The 14,971-nt window shown below is 40.8% G+C and overlaps 1 long non-coding RNA gene across 1 annotated transcript in view; it reads left to right on the top strand.

Moving 5' to 3' along the window:
* LOC311267370 overlaps positions 1–14,584 on the top strand; it is a 52,150-nt gene extending 37,566 nt beyond the window's left edge. Inside the window, exons 2-3 of the long non-coding RNA XR_014623828.1 lie at positions 9,897–10,009; positions 12,627–14,584. This is a non-coding gene — a long non-coding RNA (uncharacterized lncRNA). The remainder of the gene's footprint in view (positions 1–9,896; positions 10,010–12,626) is intronic.
* Positions 14,585–14,971: the final 387 nt, after the last annotated feature.

Below are 14,971 nucleotides of genomic sequence, written 5' to 3'. Positions count from 1 at the left end.
GCCTCACATGTGGGTACATTTATGCTGAGAAACACATTACAAAAAAATAAACTCCCTCATGGCATCATTGTAAATGACCGAAAGTCTGTTTACACCATGTGAGCAGTACAGTAAGCCCCTGAACTGAAGATTCACCAAGGTGTTTCACCTTGTGTGTATATCTGCATTGAAATCCTGGCTGGCTGGATGGATAGCTAACTTGTGCTATAAAACCTGCAGCTTGCCACATGTACAATGAGCACAATCTGCAATGCGTTTTATTCACATTTATTCCTCAAGCAGTTGCAGAGGTAGAAGTTAAAAATGCACCTGACATGTTCGCAGCTGTCATTAGGAGGCCAAGCACACTTTGCTTCACCCACTTTGCCCTCTTTTTAGACAGTTTTTTCAACCCACTTGGTAAAAACCTACTTATGTGACAGCGATGCGATGAGTGGGAGTGTTTTCACTTCTTGTCCACGAATATGTTAAGGTTCTTTCTGGTTAAACCTGTCTGAGCTGATATTTTTGTAGATGAAATATTCATCCCAACAGTTGAGAATGTGCATGACATGTTAGGTAAAGGGAGCTGAGTGCACCAGAGTATATGAGGTGAGAGATACTATAACTGTCAGCTGGCAACATGTTCTCTAACCTGAGAAATAGGCCAATTATCAGTGCCTCTCCAAAACTGGCTACTGTATGACTGACACATATGCTTGCTCTCTGATCTGTCGCATGGTTAAAGTGGCTATAATTGAATAAAACAACTAAGTATCAAATAACAATGCGAAAGCCATGTGACAAAGGGAAAGAGTTTCCTTTGTAGAGAGGGAACCATACAGGGAATTATTATCTGAACCTGTAGGCAGGCGGCTGTTTTCAGTGAAGAAGCTCTAAAAACTCACTGTACACTTGCTCGGCATCAAACAGGAGACAGACACATTTAGCAACTAGTTAGCGACACAGCGGAGCACTCGCAGCTAAATATACAGATGTTTCTCTCAAGAGTTGGTGGAGACCAAAAAAGCAGAAAACAAAATAAGTGCTGGTTAAGTCTTGTTAACAACGTGTTGCTACTGTCCCCCAAGTGGCCCAAAAAATAGATCACTGTTTTGAGATGCTGTTTTAACATGTGTAAGCCTGAAACCACTGGATAATCTTAGCACGAGACCACTGTTTGAGATGGCATTTATTTGTAAGTGTGAAACCAATAGTTAATCTTAGCATACAACCATTGTTTGAGAGGTTGTTTCAACATTAGTAAGTGTCAAACCAATGGCTCATCTAAGTGTGAGACCAATGACCCACATGATGAACATAAAACATCATTAGCATCCCAAGGAACTGGCTCAGGGATTACAGGTGAAGATGCATGACGCGTTTGATGTAGTGCATGACCTTGACAAGACAGGACCAGATGGCTCAGCGCAAACAACCAAACAGCGGTCGAAAATGTGTTTGTGTCATGGTCTGATCTGGAGGAGAGCCAAGACCTGGAGATCTCTATGAAATCTTCAGGTCTTTACTTTTGAGAAGCTCAGTTCAGTCACTCCATTAGTAAACTGCATTTTTGTTGAAGCAATTTTTGAAGCAGATGTGTCAAATTATCTTCTTGAAAATGAGTGTGATTTCTTTGATTATAGTTATTTTGAGAGCAGATGTTTTAGTGTATGCAGTTCCCATGAATTTGTAGCCACAATTTAAAATATGCAGCACTTAATGTGAACAGGACCTGTTCTGTCCAACTGGAGATGTAAACAGAAGAAGTAGGAGATGTGCGACTGGAAGGTTAAAGAAATCTCATGATGATGCCATCATAAAGCATTACCTCCACTTTATAAACGAGGCACAGCATTGTTTCAATTTACATGCCGTTCATTTACTCCCATTAACCCGAATCAACCTGAATTTTATCACTCATTAAGGGAGATTATTATGCAGCAAGTGTTACTAAGGACACATATATTGCTGAAGAGAAGGTGGAGGTGGTTAACTACTTATGATTAATTTGTTTACTTGCAAAAGATGCTGTGACAAAGCAGTAAGCGGAGACTCTGGCGCTGTCAGCACAAAGACAAATACTGCAAGGCAGGTGTTACAAGGGCGAGGGGGCTTAGGCCTGGAAATAGGGCAGCGCTGTGAAGTAAAGCAGCATCGTCATCAGTGAGAAGAAAAATGGTGGTTGATCAAATACATCCACAGGACAAAGCAGCCAGGTGTGCTGAAGCAGTGTCTCAGTAAGAAAGCAGGGTCAGTGGGTGAAAGGGGAGAATGTGGAGAGGACTCAGCTGGAGAGAGCGACGAAGAAAAACTGCATTAAATTAATCATAGGTGCAGCCTACAGTACAATGTGTTACCTGTTCCCTAAAAATCTAAGCTCCCTCCTGGATCCTGGCTATTGTGTTCAGGAATAGTTACACTCAACATAAACTGTCACACTTTTAGCTGCATCTGTTCATTTCTTATTAACCATCATATGAAATGTGTATGTCGGCCAACAGGTGCTGTTTCGTAGGTGACTGGACTTGTTTCAGTTTCTTGAAGACGTTTCACCTCTCATCCAAGAGGCTTCTTCAGCTCTAACTAACTGGAGGGGAGTTGCAGGCTTATGAACTCTGTGTGGGAGTGTCCTTACAGAGTCGTTAAGGATACGTGTGAACTCAGCCTCAGAGTCGTTAGGGCCACTTGTAGGTCGTTAACCCAACCGGCCCTCATGTGTGTTGCTAAGGCTAGGTGAGCCAAGGTGTGAATGGTTGTTAAGCTGTCTGGGGAGGGAACTCGGTACGGCAGTAGGTGGGTGATAAGTAATTTTCATAGGCCACCTCCTCTGTTCAAAGACAGCTGTTCCAGTTTGACATAGATGGATTATTTTACTCCTCTTTCAAACCATCTGTCCCCTCTGGCCAAGATGTTTACATTGTTGTCCTCCAAGGAATGATTTTTCTCCTTCAGATGTAAGTGGACAGCAGAGTCTTGACCTGAGGAGTTGGCCCTCCTGTGTTGTGCCATTTGTTGACAAGGGCAAACAAGCTGCAACTTAGGAAAAACACATGCAAGTAGACAAGACATAACCAAATACACACGTGCAATGAAAGATATGTATGCATGTTATTTCTCAGTTCATAGAGCTATGTGAGAATTCTCAGAAACAAGGACTTTTTCAAAGGACTGGTTCAAGGTGAAAATAGAGTTATTTTAGACTTCGGCATGTCCTGTTTTTGTGCTTTTAATTTAATTACTTAAAGATTCAGAGTATGACAGGTATGCCTCGTAGAAATAGTTAAGTAATTGTTTAATAAAAAAGAGGAACCCTGTGGCAAATGGAAATTAAACATTACAACAAAGGTGTTTCTGTCCGACACAGTGATTGATTACTGCTGCTTACACAAGTGGCCTTCAGGCTTATCAAGAAAGGCTAGTTGTGAGAATGTTTTTTATGGTTGACTTGATATTCAGACATTTTCGTGATGCTTCACTAATTTTATTTAGATTACGGCTAAGAGAACAAATATTAATAGAAAAAACGTTAGACATATAATAAGACACCAATGACACGAGGCAGGTCCTCAGCCAGACGTGACGCACAGTTACATTTTGATCATCTACCACAGGACATTTAATTTGTATTAAATGTCTTAAAATAGTGCTTAAAAACAAGGGCTGAGCAGTTACTTGGCTGAAGCAAGTATCTGGTTGTCACTGTTTATGAGTACAATATCCTAGAATGTGTCAGTACCTGTAATTGTGATAGGTAATGCTCCCTCGTTGGGAAGCTTAAGTTTATTTATTTAAGTTATAAAAACTTGTTCAGTAAATGTTTTTCTAGTTCTGTTTGCTTCCAGTTTGAGCACATCGTGAGTATGAACACGGATACAGATAATTTAGTTGGTTGAACCAGTACAGATAGTTGTGCACTCGCTAATCCCAAGTTTTTTTTGTATTGTTTTTTTTAATTTTGCCATTTCTGACAGGTGAAGTGAAAAACATTGATTATGTCGTCACAATACATTGTTCTGCTGGGTAATTTCGGACAGCCCCAGAAGTCGTCATGCCTCAGTGGGTCAGAGCCAAGTCCACAGTGGGGCATTCACGGATCAGACTTGTTCAGGCACGTCCCACAGATGCTCAATCGGACTGTGATCCGGGGAATTCGGAGGCCAGCTCGATTCCTTGAATTCAGTTGTGTTGTCGCTGGGCACATTGTCCTGCAGGGGTTGGCCACTGTCATTGGAGAGAGCTGTTGCCATGAAGGGGTGTACTTGGTCTGCAACAGTGTTTGGGTGGGTGATGCATGTTAAGTGGCATCAGTATTAATGCCAGAACCAAAGGTTTCTCAGAAAAACATTTGATCGTAACGAGATGATCAATGTTATTCATTTTAGTCGTCAGTGGTTTCAGTAACCAAACTGAGCTTTAGGTAAGTCGGCAGATATTTGAGATATTCTTTAAATACTGTAAATATACAGTATTTAAACAACCCTACATATAGTATAACTGTTCTTTCATATATTTAAGACCCATGCCTCAATTTAGAGGCAAATTCACCCTTAAGAGTGAAGTGTGTAACTCACTCCGCCAAAAGGCTCAATTAATTCCTTGAAAATATCGTCTCTCCAACAAGATCAAAGAAAAACATGTTCAGTTTCAAATGCTCGGGACTCTTGTTGCTTGTTAGAGCCCACCTGCTGAAGGGAGAAACCTTAACTCCAACATTTGTTGGTCAACGTTTTAATTTAGGTTTTAATAGAAATATGTTGATCTCATTTGTTGTTTTTTAGGCACAGCTGCTGTTTACAAGAATGGATGTTTTTTACCGTTGTCGTGATAAAAAAGAAATGATGCTGAGAGGTACGCTTAGATTCTTCCTATTGTAGTCAGCTACACTATTACATATTCATCATATAAAAACACTACAAAACACTGAGTCACAAACTAATTACAGCTGTGCCCATGTAGGTAAATAGTTGCAGGGGCCAGCCTGCGGCATAAGTGAACAAGGCAACTGCTCGACTCGTTCCCTGGAGCCGTCACCTACAAAGCTTTTTCTTTTATTATTTATTCATAACTCTTGTGGTTGCAAGGCTGCATCCATGTTCCAGTCTGAGGAGGGAGATAGGAAGGGGTGGATGCTCATTTTAATCCACTGTGGATCCACTTCACTGAGCTCCAATAAAGAGCAATAAATGCATGAAACTGATGAGGATGGGTTGTAATTCCATTTTTATATGACCCCAGACTGTCTATGAATAAACCCTCAAGCTACGGGAGGTTTGAACCCTTTTTTGCTGCTCAACCATCTTGTGTCTGTTTTCCATCCTCTGGCTAACTGACTACACAACAGGGGAAGAAATACTTCAGTGATGCATGTTTTCGATGCATCAATAACACTTTATGGGCATTTTTAACGGGTGAAGCTAAAAGCAGAAACAACACAAATAACATTTTTGAGCAAGAAGAAGAGTGTTGAATGCTGAATCCAAGGTTCTCTGTTCTAGCTGAGACAGGAGAGAAAGATGTAGGTGTAATTAATAATGTTTGTTGAGTCTACAAAATACAAAACAAAAAATAGATTGTGTACTAGGTCCTCAGGCAAAATCTTCCCAGGGTCCCAGATAGACTAACTATGGTCGATTACACACATTTACAATTACAAACAATAGAAGAATCTCTACTTATACTTTTAAATACAAGCCCCCCCACCCACTACCCCTCTAAGGTGGCCTTAAAATGGAAAAAATGTGATGCAGTGTCCTTGTGGGTGCCAGTCCAGTGGAGAAAACATGATCCAGTGGAGAAAACATGATGCAGTGTCCTCCAGGGTGCCCATCCAATGGAGAAAACATGATGCAGTGTCCTCCAGGGTGCCCGTCCAATGGAGAAAACATGATGCAGTGTCCTCCAGGGTGCCCTTCCAGTGGAGAAAACATGATCCAGCGTCCTCTAGGGTGCCCGTCCAGTGGAGAAAACATGATCTAGTGCCCTCGGGGGTGCCCTTCAAGTGGAGAAAACATGATCCAGTGCCCTCTAGGGTGCCCGCCCAGTGGAGAAAACATGATGCAGTGTCCTCCAGGGTGCCCTTCCAGTGGAGAAAACATGATCTAGTGTCATCAAGGGTGCCCTTCAAGTGGAGAAAACATGATCCAGCGTCCTCTAGGGTGCCCCTCCAGTGGAGAAAACATGATGCAGTGTCCTCCAGGGTGCCCTTCCAGTGGAGAAAACATGATCTAGTGTCATCAAGGGTGCCCCTCCAGTGGAGAAAACATGATGCACTGGGCTCCAGGGTTCCCTACCAGTGGAGAAAATGTGATTGACGAGTTGCATGCAGCTTGTGCCCTTATTGTACTCTTTTTTGCACCACAGGATAACAGCATGGTTTAAATCTGTCTGCAAAGCCGCCACAAATTAATTGAAGAATCAATTCAGGATACTGTCATGTATTATAAATGCACCATTCTTTGAAGTAGGAAGCTGGAGTGCCGCTTGAGTATTTGCTTTTCCTGCAATATCATGTTTGATTTCTGCTTGTGGAATACATCTGTGAAGTTTTTAGTGTATTTCTTGTGTTCATTAGCTGCAGGTATATTGATCCTCCGTGCATCCTTCCGACATTAAATTGAACCGGCCATTTTGTGTGTCAGCTCACACAAGCAGCTTCAGCACTAATGAGCCACTGCACCGACTGACCAGCACTGTTTTTTCATATGTAGCCTTGACAACAATCCTGAAGTGAACCAAGGGGTTTTAGTCTTATTGTATTAATATTAAGCTGTGTGCTGGATCTTAACCTTGCAGATGTATACTCTACAGCAAAGGGAACTATATTTTCTCTCAAAACACACACACCCACACACAGGTGAAACAGTTTGTCTGATTGAAGCTGAGGTCACAGTATTTGTTGAGAGCTTGGTCTGTCATTCATGTTTTGTGTGGCCTGAGGGAGGACAGAGATCTCTGCTGCAGCAGCACAATAAATTTCCTTGAAGGAATTGAGTTGCTGTTCTGAACTTCTTCACTCTCTGAACTTCCTCACCCTGGCTGATTTCACACACTGACACTTGTGTTTGTGTTTTCCACATTTAATTTATTGTTTTTGATTATATACTGATATTTTTTCCCATTCCAATTCCTGAATATTGAGAAATAAGTCAGTTGCTCCCTCAGAGGGTGATCTGAGCGCTACCAATATAGACTTTACTCGCAATCCTGCAAGCAGCTGTGTTTAAAAAAAAAAAAAAAAAAGATTAAAGGTGGCTCATACTGATTTTGTCCACAGGGGCCGCCAGAATCAACACAAACTGAAAGTTACTTGTCGCTGCTTTATGTTTCCGATGATTACCTCTATTCATTTCATTTAGCAGCCTGATGTGCACCAGCAGCTTTGCTAGTCTAATTTGGAGTCGAGTTTTTAGTCTTCAGACATTTTAACCCATCTGAGGTTTGCTAATTTTAAATCCACTGTCAGTGCAGTTCCACTGCGAGTCCTGTGACCTGGATGACCTGTTCTTAGCTTTATTTTTCACATCGTCCTCTCTATTTAAAAGTGTCTGTTGAACATAAATCGAGTTCAACAATGCCGCGAAACCTAATTCAGACGTATATTTCCCTAAGTCTGCTGGGAAATTACTGCTCTTGTGACACGTCATTTTAGCCCCGTGCTTGGGTTTGTGAAAGCATCTTAATGCGGACATTAACATTTGAACCCTGTAATGATTCTGTGCAGAATGAACTCATCAGGACATTAGACACTGGGGAGACCCCTTCAACTCGCTGGTTGTGCTTACATTACTGCTGTCATCTGTTGAATGCTGCGGGAAAAGTGAGGAGGGAAAATTTCTAACTGGGGCGCAGTGTGTCTGTGGAGAAAGTAATTCAACAGCAATTTCAGAGCTTTTGAAGCTGACACCATCGTCCTGCTTTATGGCTCTTGTTTTATACAAACATGTTCATATTTCCCAGGAGGTTTCCACTTATTTATCATTATGTTTACTCGGCGCAACATTTGTTGGTGAAAACACCCCTTGGAATCCTTTTGCTGCCAACTGTAAATTAAAATTTTGTCCTTGACAGGATAGTTGGGATGTTATTTTATATTATGTCAGGCTCATATGGAATTTAGTTCATTTCCTTGGCAGCAGCACAAGCGCTCTGAGCTCCCACTATGCCTTATGAATACAGAGACACTTACGGTCCGGCGACAGCAGCATGGGTGAGTAATGCAAAACAGATTTTGCAAAATGGATTTTCAAAAATTATGAACCCTTCCTTTAATTGACCTGCCTGGTGGTGGTTAAATAATTGTATAGCTGCTGTAATAGCAGCTCCACTGACCATGCAGAATGGAGCTCACTAGCTCGCAGTTTGATTTCTCTTTTGATGAATGTAAATCGATTCAGGGATTAAGGAGAATATTTTTTGAGCTATAGCATCGCTGTTAATTGATTTTCCTCAAGAAAATGTCTCTTTTTTTTCTGTTATCTCATTTTTCTTTTTCTTCACTTGAAAGCAGCCTTGCACAAAGTGGTTTGGTTTAGCATCTGACAGGCAATACAATGTATCTTCAGTCTTTAATCCTATAATCAGACTGTGGTTTAGTCAAATATTCAAGGAGACTTATTGTGCATTTTGTTTTTCCCCTGAAAATGAGAGTAATATGTCTCCTTTAACTCAGACATCCTCACCAAATGACACAATAGATACCTTTTAATATTTAATTTGCGGAGACAAATCTTCCCCAGAGTTGTGCTTCTGCTTCATCTGCAAGTTTTCACAGGTCTGCACTCTGCTTATGTTTTGACTTGCTCTTTGTGCGGTGTGTTTGTCTAGTTTTAGGGTGATTGTAAATGTTACAGTGTTGCTTCAGATTTCTACACAGAGATGGACAGTCAGATCTAGCAGCACCTCCTGTGCACTACAGCAGTTGTTATTTTTAAAGTTCAGCAGAGCCCTAGTGGCTGCAGGGTCCGTGTGATGCAGATGCATCCATGCAGAACTTCACTTGGCACGACATCACTTCATTCTTAACTGTACCTGAGGCATTTCCTTTGATAGATTAGCTCAGATTATTCTGCTCTTTTATTCACCATTAAAAACATTTAACCCATGGCGGCTGTGGTGGATAAAATGCTTTTTTGCCTATAGTTTCTGTCGAGTTGAATGATTGTTACCAATATATTGTAATTTTGAGAACGCTGAATGCACGTTGTCACTGGGACACCATGTACAGTTGTATTTAAAGGAATAATATGACATTTTGGGAAATACGCTTATTTGTTTCCTCATATATACCAGCAACTACATTTTTTCACTGTGTTTGTAAAAGGTGTGAAGTATTTCCCCCAAGACAAGACTCCCTTACAATCCATGCAATTTTCTTGTCAGTTGTCTTGTTGCCTTTTTCTTTATCTGTCAGAGCCCCAAAATTCTGCCACACAGCAGATTTCGAAACTTGACAGCAGCTCAGTTTTGCTTTCACCTCAGTCCACGCTGTCTCCTCCAGGTTTGTTTACTCTGTAATGAGTGCAGCCAGCCTCGCTGCAAGCGTGATGACCCGTGCCAAGGTTTGCTAGCAACATAGTGAACTTTGCTCATGCATCAAACAGGGTTAAGTAGGAACTAATATTAGATACTGACAACACAGTTGCTACAGCATGTGCCTTTCTAGTGTGTGTGTGTGTGTGTGTGTGTGTGTGTGTGTGTGTGTGTGTGTGTGTGTGTGTGTGTGTGTGTGTGTGTGTGTGTGTGTGTGTGTGTGTGTGTGTGTGTGTGTGTGGGATTAAAAATACAATGTTTGAGGGCTCGGGGCTTGAGTCATCAAGTTTTGTTTAATTAAAAAAATATGTAAGAATGCAAGAGAGTGTGATCAGTGGGAGGTTGATGTCTGATTTTAGATAGAGAACTTTCCTTTGTATCTGCAGCGGAGGTGACACACTTCCTGTGGTAGGTCTCTGGAGGCTCCTGAGGCTCCACTGGAGCTGGTGCTCCAGGGAGCAGGAGAGGGGAACCCTGTGCCCCTGCAGAGAGCCAGGAGGTAAGAGAGGAAAGACATTAGGCGTTTTTTCATCGATGCATTTTACCGGCTTTTTTTTGTAAAAGACACTGAATAAGTTGTGATGTAGCGAACATGTTGATGAAGGTTCTCAGTCATCAGGTCATGGTAAATCTAAGTGCTGTATCGTTGGCAACTGGACTTGTTTCAGTTTCTTGAAGACGTTTCACCTCTCATCCAAGAGGCTTCTTCAGTTCTGACTAACTGAAGAGGAGTTGCAGACTTTTAAACTCTGTGTGGGAGTGTCCTTACAGAGTCGTTAAGGTCATGTGTGAGTCGTCGACATAGGCCACCTCCTCTGTTCAAAGACGGTCATTCCAGTTTGATGTTGATGGATTCTTTAATGCCTCTTTTACACCATCTGTCCTCTCTGGCCAAGGTGTTTACATCGTTGTCCTCAAAGGAATGACCTTTCTCCTTCAGATGTAAGTGGACAGCAGAGTCTTGACCTGTTGAGAGGATGTAACAATCCAATCCAGAGTGCCGTGACATGAAGCCATCAGATCATCCGACCAGAGCACCTGATCAACCTCAGGTTTAATGTCTCACCTTCCATGGTAATCCTGTACACTGGTGTGATATCATCATCTTCAGTGCCTATTAGAAGTCCATCTGCAGCCGTGCCAAATCAGTTGAAACTGTCGTTAATCTCATCTGTGTACCTGCGTTAGTGCAACACCACAACTGGCTGTGATAAAGCAACAATCGGCTATGGGGGAAGGGACGGGGTATGTGTCATAAAACTGCAATCTTTGGCGTTCCAGACTTTTCTATTCAAAATGCTTTAAGCGGTTTGTCTCTGTCGATTATGCCAACTTTTGACAAAACTACTCCTTGTGTAGTTTGTCCAGTCGCTCCAAACCAGCTTTTTAGTTGACAATTCAATGAAAACATGATTAATGAAACCTTGGTGTGCATCCGTGACATAAGGTCCGCTGTCAAATGGGCAGCAGCACCAACAGTGTGGTTATCTTGTGACTTTCAGCGTGTTCATCATTCTGAACAGAAAACATGGTGACAAACATTTACACAAATGTGAAATCAACTTAAAAAAAGGAGCGCCATCTGCTCTTGGCAGCTCATTTGGTCCATGCGACTCCCCACCTCCTGGACAAGTGTGTAAGTTTCCCGCTGGGAAGAAACGCTGACCTCTCCGTTGAAGAAGCAGTTGGTACTTGACGGAGAAGAACACCCCCAACACACCCACCGATAAAGTTTTCCTCCTAATCCAACCCTTTCACTCTGTGGCACTGCACAGGTGAGAAAATAACAAAGACCTCTCTCTCTCCCTCTCTCTCCCTCTGTATGCTTTGTGCTGTTGACTTCGTTATGCACCAGCGGCTCATGAAAATCAGGCTCTTGAAGTTCACGATTATTCTCATGTATTTGTACATGTAGCTGATGCTATCTTGTTACACTCGTGATCCGTGGCTAATCTTCTAGAGATCCAGAGATTTAGTGTTGTGAACAGCAGGTATTACATGGTATGGTGTTTAACGTGTTTCCATTTACTGTATGAATCCTTGTGTTTTGAATAAAATTGTACTCTTTGAGAATTGCTGCCACGATCAGGTAGTTATTGATCATGGTTTATATACAGTAACCTTGCAATCTGTCATGTTAATACAAGGCCAGCTTGTATTTTGTGCAGTGTGCTGGGGGCCGATGTTAATGAAACACAGTCTCCATGCAAATTTTGTGGTCTGGCTGAGGTTGTTTTTATGCAGATCAGTGAAATTTTGGAGCTCATCTTGGTCTGATATTGCATTTGTATTTGCAATAAAAGATGACCTCAATCAGGCACACCGGTATTTCACTAATTTCTGTTTTAAGAATCATGTCATATTTCTGGACAGTGCCAAGACTTTGGTTTTCAAAGGCAGCACTGGCCTTGGGTTTCTGGCAAATCGGCTGCACCGGAGGCACAAAAAAAAATGAAAATCTCGCCAACACAAAGTCCACCGGCGTGCAACTAATCAAATAATTTGGTGACTTTATTTGACATATTTCATGGTTGAGTCAGAAGTGACAATGGTTTGAAGTGGTGTGGCTGTGGCTCAGCAGGTAGAGCTTCCCTTAATTTTAGAGTCGGTGGTTTCATCCTCGGCTCCCTCCGTCCGAATGGTGAAAATGTTAAATGAATGCTGTCAAATTAAATTTGAATGTCTTATTCTCTTGACACACAGCTAAAAAGTAAATAAATTCAATTCACAATGATAAGGAGAACAGAAAGTCATTCCCCAAAGCTATTTAAACCCATGTTTGGTATTTTGGCTTCAATGTGTTATATGCTAATGAAAAGGCTCATACATTGAGAGGAAATCTTTAGGAAAAAGATGCTTTTTATGTTCAGTTTTAGCCAGTTTTTTATCCCAGTCGAGGCATTTGTGGTATTATTGTTACATTAAGTCTCAGGGAACAGGACAGATGGCACCTTATAAAGAAAAAAACTGAATAGCCCAAATGTTCTGCTCACACATTTGTTTTTTTTTTGTAGTAAAACATACCAGTGATGACAGCCATAAGGACCAAATTTACTGTATATAATGACGCACCACCAGTCTTTCTATTGTATAAGGATCTTTTTGTTTATCCTCAGCTCTCCCACTTACAATTGGTGTGATACTGAAGGCCAACAAAGAACAACTATCCTTGGTGTCGGAGGCAGGCAGAGCTGAACTGGAAACCATGGCAACACAGTGCTTGTCTCTCTAATCCCTTGGCCCTGCCAGAGAGTAGACAAATACCTGCGCAAGCCTCGGCCTATTCAACACCTGCATAAAAGAAAACCTTCCCAATCTGCACGATATGAAAACACACCAGGGAGGAACAGTTTTGATGGACTGTTTTCCTACAGTATCTCCATATCACACACCACCACAGACAAACAGGCTTGTTTCCATCCTCTCGTCTGTTCGGCTCTTCTCATTCACAAAGCATTCACAGTGGGGAGACGCCAGGGTTTCTTTTCCCTCCTGTCAAATGTAATAAGATAACGTTTATGCTAGTGACTCCAGCTGTTAACATGTGTTGAGTTTCTCTCTCTTACAATTATGTACCTTGTAAATGTATGTTAATGTTAAAAGGCTATAAATAATAATAATAATAATGTAATAAAGTTTATTTCTATAGCACCTTTTAAAACCAAAGTTACAAGGCGCTTCACAGAATATAACAGCCTACAGTAGAAGAAAGACAAATTAAGCAAATTAAATGCAATAAAATCAGACGCCTCACAAAATACAACATCGGAGCATAAAACAGTAACAAGAAATATAAAACACAGTGATAAGACAAAACATAAAAGAGCAAGATTAAGACTTTGAAAAATGAAAAATGTTGCTGTGACCTGACTTCCATAACTATTATACTGTGTTTCACAATGAACTAATTATTTTCTAGTTATTTAGTTTGTTATTTGCCTTCTACACATAAGAGAATTGCATGTGTAATATTTATATTTATTATGTTACCTTTATAAGCTATAGCCAATGTTTGCAGCTGTTTATTCATCAGTCTGGAAGAAATTCAACATCAAACTTTATCCCTTTACTAGCAAAGAGCTGTCTGCACGTTGGAAAGTAACGCCAATGTTGAGGTCCAGTGTGTAGGGTTCAGTGTCATCTAGTGGTAGGGTTGCAGATTGCAAACCAACCGAACACCCCTCGTCTCACCCTACCACACAGATGCACACTCGATGTGTGCTATTGCTCAGTAGCTTACGGCTAATTTACAGGAAACTAATCTGGCCAAGTGGCGTGAATAAACACTTGGGCAGTCGATGCAAATCAACACATATGATCCCACAAAAGTTTTATTTATGCTAATTTTAGTCTTGTTTGCTGACTTCCCTATCCAGGAAGTAGAGGCAGACAAGCAAAGGAAACACTGTTATCTTGAGTAAACTGTGTGGATTCCTCTGGGTTTGAACGTTGTTGAAACAATTCAACAGGATATATAACAAAGGTCTTATCCTTCTTAGACATTTTAATGCAGAATTGTTTGAATGTGTGCTCTACTGTACATTTTTTCTCATATGTTATGGCTGTTTTATAGGTTTATTTATTGATACACTTTACCTTTACCCATAAAGGCATTTAATAACTACCTACTGTAAAATAAGTGATTGAAAGTGAACCTCTTCATGTAACTTTATATATACAACAGACACGGTGAGAAGGAATAAACCTTGTTTAAGTGGAGAAGCATGTCATTTACACAGTATGTAAGGTTAATTGAAAAGGTTTACTTTAAGGTGCTGTCTAATAGAGAAGCTAATAATTTAAGTGTTTTATCCTGTCGTGTTTATCTTTCTGTGTGATTTCTATGCGATCAATGAACCTGAAATCTGAAAAGTGAAATATCAAAGAAAAGAAAAAAAGGGCTGCTTCTTGACTCTTGTCTTGAGTTGATGTCCTTGAACTTTTTTTTTTTTTTTTTCCAAAGTCCATTATTCAGGATGGTTAGTGGATAATGTGATGGACTGTGTAATTACATCTGTGATAAATAATTACTGCAAAATGGTGCTGTTAACAAAATCTAATTAAAATTCAAATGGAAAAAAAAGGTGAGATTGTCTTACATGACCCTGATAGTGTCACAGTGGCCCTCCGTGTCACCACAGCGTCCAGGCATAGAAGACGGGCATCACAACAGGACAGCATTTGAATTTTAAAAAAGCTCGGTAAGAACCTGTTTAACAAAGATGTACTCTGTTGATTCACTGATTGTATTCAGTCTCTTTGTGTCTCTGAAACACATTCACATCGACATTGTTACTAATAATTGGCAGTATTGTTTTTTACATTGAATGTTTTGATAACTACGCAAAACAGTTTCAACACAATGAGTCAATCAGACGACCTTCAACCTTAAAATCCGGGATGAGAAAGAAGCAGCTGACAAGATAACAATTTGCAACCAATGAAATAGAAAGAAGTCGAA

The sequence above is a fragment of the Pagrus pagrus genome (genome assembly GCF_965226575.1).
Source record: "Pagrus pagrus genome assembly, chromosome: 13".
Lineage (NCBI taxonomy): Eukaryota > Metazoa > Chordata > Actinopteri > Spariformes > Sparidae > Pagrus > Pagrus pagrus.
This window is presented reverse-complemented; position numbering and strand designations above follow the sequence as displayed.